The sequence below is a fragment of the Aotus nancymaae genome, unplaced genomic scaffold, assembly GCF_030222135.1.
Source record: "Aotus nancymaae isolate 86718 unplaced genomic scaffold, 86718_ANA_hifiasm-v0.15.2.pri h1tg000049l, whole genome shotgun sequence".
Classification (NCBI taxonomy): domain Eukaryota; kingdom Metazoa; phylum Chordata; class Mammalia; order Primates; family Aotidae; genus Aotus; species Aotus nancymaae.
In genome coordinates, this window is record NW_026988463.1 from 32,285,453 (window position 1) to 32,294,766 (window position 9,314).

A 9,314-nucleotide genomic window follows, 5' to 3' on the forward strand; every position below is an offset into this window, starting at 1 on the left:
GCTGAGACCACAGGCACATGCCACCATGCCCAGCTATTTTTTGTATTTTTAGTAGAGATGGGGTTTCACCATGTTAGCCAGGATGGTCTCAATCTCTTGACCTCATGATCCGCCCACCTCGGCCTCCCAAAGTGCTGGGATTATAGGCGTGAGCCACCACGCCCAGCCTTTTCCCCCAACTTCATACATGTACTTTGCTCTTCTTTTTCTCATTGCTTGAGATAGAGACTTAGCTCAGAAATTTTTCAAACTTTTTGCCTTGATTTTTTTAGAGGAGATAAATCAATTTTATTCTCTATTATGTTATACAAAAATGTAGAAATAATAGATTTGCACTGAAAAAATTGGTAATAAATGAGAGTACAAGAGAAATTATTTAAATTTGCTAATTTTCCCCATGATATTAGGATAATATTCATTTCAAAGCATATGTTTCTGGCTTCAGAGGAGTATTCGTTCACTGGCTAATGCCTGCCATAAAACTACAGCTTTCGGCGTGTCTCTGCTTTGCTGGCTTTTGACAAATCTTTTGAGGTCTTCAAGAAAAGTAATGTACTCCTGGAGCTCCAGGGCTGTGCTGAGGTCCACCAACTCACCTGCAAAAGTGTTGTCTGCCTCTTGATCTGCAAGAAAATTCATTAGATGGTCATATGAAGCCCAGTCCAGGGAATTTGTGTTGAGTATATTAGCATCCTTCCATTCAGACTTGCCAGTGGACTGAAAGCTAACTTCCTTAACAGAGAAAATGTTACTCTCAGCCTTCTCTTCTTGTCCAACCCCGTCCTCTGGATAGTGACAGTCCAGCAAAAGTCCTTCTTACCATGATTCTCTATAACTTCAACCACGAAATTGAGAGTTGATGTCAATTTAGGCTCCTGTTCTTCAAGCTTCTGTTCTTGTGAGAGTTCCTCCTCCCTGTCAAATTTTGGTGGAATACTGTCAATGTTGAAAGTGACAGTAATCTTTTCTGTGGCAACTTTCCACACTAATTTAGCTTCTGTTCCATTCAATTCCAGCTCCCATCCTTCAGATAGTGTAGAGAGGGTCTTATTCTTCTGGATATTTCTTTCCTCCTTAATTTCATCATTCAGGAAGTCAACAAAAGCTCTGTCTCATTTGGTGCGCAGCCACAGCCTCAGCCCTGAGGCCTCAGGAGAAGGGACCACCCTTCAGACCTGGTGGACATGCTGAGCAGCCAGAAGCACCAGGCGCATGGCCCAGGCACTCGCTGCAGGAACTGAAGGCGAGGTGGGCACACAGGAGAAGAGGTTGGCAACAGGTTAATACAGATCGTGGGGCACACTGCGCACCAGAGTCAGCATCACGGATGGGGCTGCAAACACATGTGGAGGCAAAGGACGACCCGGGCCTAGGTGACTTTGGTAAGTTTCTAATCCTAGGTACTAAACAACAGAAACACAGATTGTAGGAACTCCACATACATACATTCATTACTTTTAACACTGCTGGATTTGTTTAATTTCCTAAAGTCAAAAAAAGGCAATCCATCTTGTGAAATGCTTATTTGTGTGTGCGTGTGCCATCATAGACCTCATTATTTAAAAAGTTTCCTTAACTGGACAAAAATGGATCTCAACATGGACATCTGTATGTTTTTAAACTTTTTCTTGTTGCACCTTTTAAAAATTGCACATTCTTTCAGCGTAATATGGAGATAGGAGAGAAACACAGAAATTAGAAAAAAAGATGACGACAGATGAAAATAAAAAGGGGGAACAGACAAGTAGGGAAAATAGATGACCTCTACAGAAATGGCGTGTAACCCCTCAACTATTTCTGGATCTTAGTTAAAATTTCCACAGAATGCAATGCATGGCTGGTCATGGTCCACATGCATTCACCAGCCACCCCACTGATCGGGTCACTGCCTGTGTTAGCTACTCTATAAAATGGTAAAAACAATATGTAACAACACCATAGAAGAAAACCTAAGTAAGTGTAAATACAGCTTTTTGGTATTGTTAACAATGAACGTGTCTAAAACCAGGGTTCCAAGAGACCATCCAGTTTTTCTCCCATTGCTGTAGAAAATGCGTGCCCTAACTTCTGAGCATCTCTAGAATGTCACTTCTTTTTAACCTAGAACCTCACAGCATTTTGGTCTTGGTTTGCTATGGCACTACCCTGGCCGAGGGTATTTTCTGCTTCTCTCTTTCCCTGAAAGTAGATTTCAGTGTGACCAGCTGATAATGGAGCAGAGGTAGAGTGGCTTGTTCTCTTTCCGAAAGAAAATTGTTCTAAAGGCAGCAGATTTTGTGTCCTTTTATTAACACTACTGACTCTCCTGACCCTGTCTCCAGCTTTAACCTCCTTTTTTTCCTTTCCTTTCCTTTCCTTTTTCCTTTCCTCTTTTTCCTTTTCTCCTCTCCACTCCTCTCCTCTTCTCTCCTTTACTTTTAATTTTACTTTTTCTCTCTTTTTTTTTTGGCAACAGAGTCTCACTCTGTGGTCCAGATTGAAGTGCAGTGGGGTAATCATGGTTCACTGCAGCTTTAGCCTCCCAGGATCAAGTGATTCTTTCATCTCAGCCTCTTGAGCAGGTCGGACCACAAGTGTGCACCACCACATTTGGCTAATTTTTGTATTTTTGTAGAGACGGGGTCTTGCCATGTTGCCAAGACTGGTCTGAAATGTGTGGGCTCAAGCCATCCTCCCACCTTGGTCTCCCAGAGTGCTGGGATTACAAGCATAAGCCACCAAAATAGTTCAATAATTACTAAAAACTGTGCACTACTCTAATATCATAAAAGCAATAATATATATAGGATGTTGGAAATTACAAAGGGCTTTCAGGTCGATTTTTGTTTGTCCTCTGTGATAACACTCTGGGATGTGATATTGATCATTCTCATGTCACAGATAATAGAGCAGCTGCTCAGGAGGTTGGACATCTTCCCAAGGTTGTGTAGGAAGTAGAAGCACCTTTAGCTAGGTCTTCCCTCCAGGGCCACACCCTTTCTTCTAACATGTGCCTAAAAGCAATTTTATTTGTTACAGAAATAAGAACTACTTTTCACTTTTCAGTTTAATGAATGTGATTATATGTAAGCTTAAAATAAAAAACATGAGCCAGGCATGGTGACTCACGTCTGGAACTCCAGCACTTTGGGTGGGGCAGGTGGATCGCTTAAACCCAGCCCAGTTGGACCAGCCTGTGCAACATAGTGAGACCTCACGTCTACCAAAAAAAAAAAAAAAATTAGCCAGGCGTGGTGGTGTGCATCTGTGGTCCCAGCTACTTGGGAGGCTGAGCCAGAAGGATTGCTTGAGCCCAGTAGGTTCTAGGCTGTCATAAGCTAAGATGGTGCCACTGCACTCCATCTTGGGTGACTGAGTGAAACCCTGTCTCAAAAAATAAAAATAAATTTAAAAATCTTAAGAAAGAAAATGTATTGCTATTATTCAAAGGAGTGAGTTATGTGGGTAGGGTAAAGTCTAGAAATCAGTTATTCTATTTCAGCAGTCCCCAGCTTTTTGGCACCAGGGACCAGTTTTATGAAAGATAATTTTTTGTGGACAGGGGCTGGTGAAGGGATGGTCTCAGGATGATTCACACACATTACATTTATTGTGCACTTTATTTTCATTGTTATGATTACATTGTAATATATAATGAAATGATTATACAATTCAACATAAAGTAAAATCAGTGGGAGCCCTGAGCTTGTTTTCCTATCTGGGGGTGATGGGAGACACAGAGAACCTGCACAGTTCACAATAGGGTTCATGCTCCTATAAGAATCTAATGCCGGCACTGATCTGACAGGAGGCAGAGCTCAAGCAGTAATGCCTGGTTAATTTTTGTATTTTTAATAGAGATGAAAGTCTTGTTATGTTGGCCAGGCTGGTCTCAAACTCCTGACCTCAGGTGATGCACCCACCTCGGCCTCTCAAAGCGCTAGGATAACAGGAGTGAGTTACTCCACCCAGCCAATCTTAATCCAGAATCAAAAAACTGAGGTCTGTTGCTGGAGAAGAAAGGGGATGTTGCCTGCATTGACCAGTACAGTGCACTTCATCCATGTCTCCATTTCTATCTCCCACAACTGCCAAGGCCAAGGGCTACCTCCCCATTTTTGCAGGACATAGAAACGCTAGTCTCAGATTGTGCTGTTGTGGAAAGAGCAGCAACCAGGTGAATCACTTTATTGACAGGGAAAGAAGCTCAAGATTATTTTGTGTATTTGGAGAATGAAGAGTATTTGTAATAATCATATTCTAAAGCTTATATCTCTTCTGATGTTAAAACTCAGCAGAAAGCTGCAACAGAAACTTGGAGATAATAGGCCAGAGAACTGCTGAGTAGCATCAGAACCCAGCAAGTAGGCTGCTTTGATGGGATTTACTGAATTAAACAGATAACAAGGAGATGTATTCAGTGCATGTGTTACTTGGCATCGACTATATCTGAAGTCCTAATCACAGCAAAGGGATCTGAGCATGGAAGAAGAGTGCACTGAATCCACAGCTACTGTGTTCTCCAGAAGGCTTGTTTTTTGTTTTATTTTGTTTGCTTTTTTGTTTTTTTTTCTTTTAAGACAGGGTCTCTCACTCTGTTACCCAGGCATGTTCATAGCTCACTGCAGCCTTGACCTGCTGGGTTCAAGAGGTTTTTCCACCTCAGCCTCCCGAGTACAAGTGGCTAATTTTTAATTTTGTAGAGACGAGCTCTCCCTCTGTTGCCCAGGCTGGTCTTGAACCCCTGGGCTCACAAAATTCTCCTGCCTCAGCCTCCCAAAGTGCTGGGATTACAGGCATGAGCCACCACCCCAAGCTAATTTCTGTATTGTTTGTAAAGATAGGAGCCTTGCTATGTTGCCCAGGCTAGTCTCAATCTCCTGGGCTCAAGTGATCCTCCTGCCTTGGCCTCCCAAAGTGCTGGGATTACAAGTGTAAGCCACTATACCATGCTCCAGAGAGTTTTTTGAGGGATAAAGAGACATCTTTAACTTTCTGTTGGAATGTTGTGATGTTTCTCATTTCTTTCACTCTTCTAACATTCCTTCCGGCCCCTTCCCCCACTTTTCCTCCAACAGTCTCTTGAGTAGGATTTGTGGAAAATATGTTCGGTTGTTTTTAAGTTAGACTTTTATAAGTATTCTCAAGAAATCAGGAGTTATTTGTGTATTTTGGAAGCACAATTTAAAAAACTACAGCAGTCACATAATAATTTCACTGTTAGTATAGCTTCATAAAGGATATTTGCACTCTTAAAGCATTTAGAGGAACAAATTCATCTAAATAAATTAGGTAAAGGAACAATTATTCCTTTATCTAATTGTTTCTAGAGATAAAGAAACAATTCACATCCCAGAGCTCCCTAATGTCCTAGAAATGGTGCTTTATGTGGGATAGATATCATTCTCAAATGTCACAGAGTCCTCCCTTCGTCTAAAGGTCACATTACCCAGGTATCTTTCTTTTCTTTTTTCCTTCCTTCCTTCCTTCCTCTTTCTTTCTTTTTCTTTTTCTTTCTTTCTTCTTTCTTTTTTTTGAGACAGACTTTTTCTGTCACCAAAACTGGAGTGCAATGGCACAATCTCTGCTCACTGCAACCTCCACCTCTCTGGTTCTAACAATTCTCCTCCCTCAGCCTTCTGAGTAGCTGGAATTACAGGCATGCACCACCATTCTTGGATAATTTTTATATTTTTAGTAGAGACAGAGTTTCACCATGTTGGCCAGGCTGGCTCAAACTCCTGACCTCAGGTGACCCCAGCCTCAGTCTCCAAAGTTCTGGGATTACAGGCATGAGCCATCACACCTGGCAGCCACATGTCTCTTTCATACCATCTTGCTCTCAGGAAAAGGGGCACACTTGAGTTCTGGTCAGAACCCTCCTCCTAACCTCCATTCTGGCCTTGATCTCATTCTCTACAGCTATAATAGCAGTAAGTTGAATAATCCTCTGAACAGAGAGCTCCTTCAGCTCTGGGTTTTCATGGTTTCAAGAGCATAAATAAAATAAGAGTGCCACCTAAATTTTATAGAAACGTGACACTCAACTGTGTCTATCCTGTGTGTGTGCATGCATGTTTCAATATTCTGGGAAGATGAGAATTACAGTGAATGTGCTTCCAAGTAATGAAACAAACAATAAAACTGGGTACAATATGGCTGACCATCTCAATGGCAACCTCTGTTGACCCTGTATGCATGTTTTACTCATTTTGGTAAATCACACTTCAAAATAGAAATAATCTTTTGTTGATAATTGTGCATTTGTAACCATCAGTTGTTTGCGACCATGATAACTCTGCTATTGTTTCTCCTCTGGAATCTTACAAAAAGCTGGGAAGAAGTTTGCAGGAGAAGACACCAGGAGAGGGATGATTCATTTTAATCTTTCCTGGAACAAATGGGTGATAACTTCAGAAAAAAATGACTTCAGTATCTACTTTCTCCCACCACCCCCAAGAGCTTTCCATGGTGAGGTAGAAAGGCCTGAGTTGACCCTGTCCTTTAAGCACTGCCATTAGGTAGGTGCTGCTTTTTTTTTTATTTGATAACAGATCTCACTCTGTCACCCAGGCTGGAGCACAGGGGCACAATTACAGCTCACTGCAGCCTCCATCTTTGAGGATTAAAGGATCCTCCCATCTCAGCTGCCTGAGTAGCTGGGACTACAAGCATACACCACCTTTCCTGGCCAATTTTTAAATATTTTGTAGAGATGGAGTCTCACTGCTTTGCCCAGGCTTGTCTTGAACTCCTGGGCTCAAACAATTTTCCCCCCTTCATCTCCCAAAATGCTAGGATTGCAGGCATGAGCCACCACACCCAACCACCTTCTGTATTTAAATGAGTCTGGGGGAATCTTTTGGTGAGAGGTTCTGTTGTTTTATGCTTATTTGGGACTCTTTGAGGGTGTCAATTGCTAACGACTCATCATAGTAATTTAAGAACTGCTGTGAAGCATCTTCATCAACATTTTAATCATTAAACCAGATGGCTGTGCAAACTCTAACCTGGCAAATCTGAGGCTTCCTAAGGTTACAACTAAGACAGTGAGTTCTGGATTCAGACCATGGCTGGGTGCATGACTCAGGACTGTAATCCTGTTGACTTGGGAGGCCAAGATTGGTGGATCTCTAGAGGCTGGGAGTTCAAGAACAGCCTTGCTATGTTAGCAAGACCCCATCTCTATAAATAATTTGTTTCAAAAATTAGGCAGAGGTGGTGACACATGCTTGTCATCTCAGCTACTCAGGAGGCTGAGGTAGGAGAATTATTGCTTGAGCCCAGGAGGTTAAGGCTGCAGTGAACCAAGGCTGCACCACTGCACTCCAGCCTGAGTGACAGAACAGGACCCTGTCTCAAAAAAATAATTAGATTCAGGCCACAACATCTGCAAGGCACCAGAATTTGAGAAGTTGCTTCTCTCCATGGAATGGCATTGATTTTCATCCTGGTATTAGAAAGGCATTAGTTCTCCCTAGGGAAGTAGTGAGCATCCCTGGCACCTGCCCCATGTGCTGTGAAAATGCTTATTATAAGAAGGAGCCAGACAGGGCCTGAGTAACTCAGTCACCCATGAGCTATGATAAAGATGTCATGGTGGCCACAGGAAGCAAGATTGTTTTCCCCTTGTACATTGCAGGGGACTGGAGTTTGAAGGTGTGACCTGTGCTGTTGCCCCAGAATCTGGCGCTTTCTCAGAGGCTCTTTTCTTATGATATCTGAACAACCACACAGAAAATGTGAATTTGTTATTTTCCAAAGCTATTGTGAAAAAATGATGCTTTGGGTTTGAATACCCATCACAGCTTTCATCTCACCAAGAAACCCTAGCCCACGCTTGTGCAACCCTCCACCTGTGGGCCACATGTGGCCCAGGACAGCTTTAAGTGCAGCCCAATACAGATGTGTAAACTTTCTTAAAAGGTTATGAGATTTTTTGCCTTTTTTTTTTTAGCTCATCAGTTATCACTAATGTTAGTGTATTGTATGTGTGGCCCAAGACAATTCTTCCAATGTGGTCCAGGGAAGCCAAAAGATTGTCCAGTTCTTCCTAGGCTTTTCCAAGTTAGTGTTTCCACATTTCCCAGAGCAGGACAGTCTGTCACACCAGCCTCCAAGGCCAGCAAGGGTTTTAATCACAGACTGAGAGCTATGGTCACTAAAGTGTTCAAAAGTGATCATAACTTATTCAAGACTCTTGGGGCTTAAGCGTTCCAGGAAACATCTCTGCCATCTGTCTGCCTGCTTTCCTGCTGTTTCTGTTACTCCTGAAATTCCTATATCATATCCCATGGTCAAGACAACTGATCTTTGTGGCTACTAGAACTTTCTCTTTTTTTTCTTTTTGTTTATTTTCCTTTTATTTTCTCCTTCCCTCCTTCCTTCCTTCCCTCCTTCCTTTCCTCTCTTTCTCTTCCCCCTTTTCTCTTCTTTCTCCCTTTCTCTCTCCCTTTCTCTTTCTCTCTCTTTATTTTCCCTTTCTTTTTTTTCTTTCTTTTTTCTTTCTTTCTTTCCCTCCCTCCCTTCCTTCTCTCTCTCTCTCTTTCTTTCTTTCTTCCTCTCTCTCTTTTTTTGACAAGGTCTCACTCTGTCACCCAGGCTGGAGTGCAGTGGCATAATCTCAACTCACTGCAACCTCTGCCTCTCAGGTTCAACCAATTCTCCCACCTCAGCCTCCCAGGTAGCTGAGACTGCAGGTGCGCACTACCACACTCAGCTAACTTTTTGTATTTTTAGTAGAGACGGGGTTTCACCATGTTGGCCAGGCTGGTCTGGATCTCCTGACCTCAGGTGATTCGCCGGCCTCAGCCTCCCAAAGTGCTGGCATTACAGGTGTAAGCCACCATACCTGGCCAATAATCTTATTTTTAATCAGCAGATTAGCAATCTTGATTTCATCTGAAACCTTATGTCTTCATTGCCATGAGTTGTAACATATTCCCAGTATCTGTGAATTAACATGTACATTTTTAGAAGACAATATTGTGCTTACCAAAACTCTACTAATTTTATCGCCTAAAAATGGTCCTGGCTTTCTTCAAGTTTACTGTCCACCCAAGAGATCTCTTATGAGACTCTCTTCCTACCAGTATAAGATTGCCAACACTCAATTGTCAAGAAAAAATCACCACTTTAATCACTTTATGACAAACATGAGGTTGCATCAAAATAATCCATGTCGATCTTTCTTCTGCGATGTATTACTAACTTACTACAAAGATACTCTCAAATGCCTAGAAAAATACTCTCTCCAATAATAAAGACAATTCCCCTAAGGTTTTCTCAGAATATCTCCAATAGCAGAATATCTTGTAAAAGTTCACAAAAGAATT

General features: G+C 42.1%; 1 pseudogene; it reads right to left on the reverse strand.

Moving 5' to 3' along the window:
* Positions 1-441: 441 nt before the first annotated feature.
* LOC105718429 (complement component 1 Q subcomponent-binding protein, mitochondrial-like) lies at positions 442-1,186 on the reverse strand (annotated as a pseudogene).
* Positions 1,187-9,314: the final 8,128 nt, after the last annotated feature.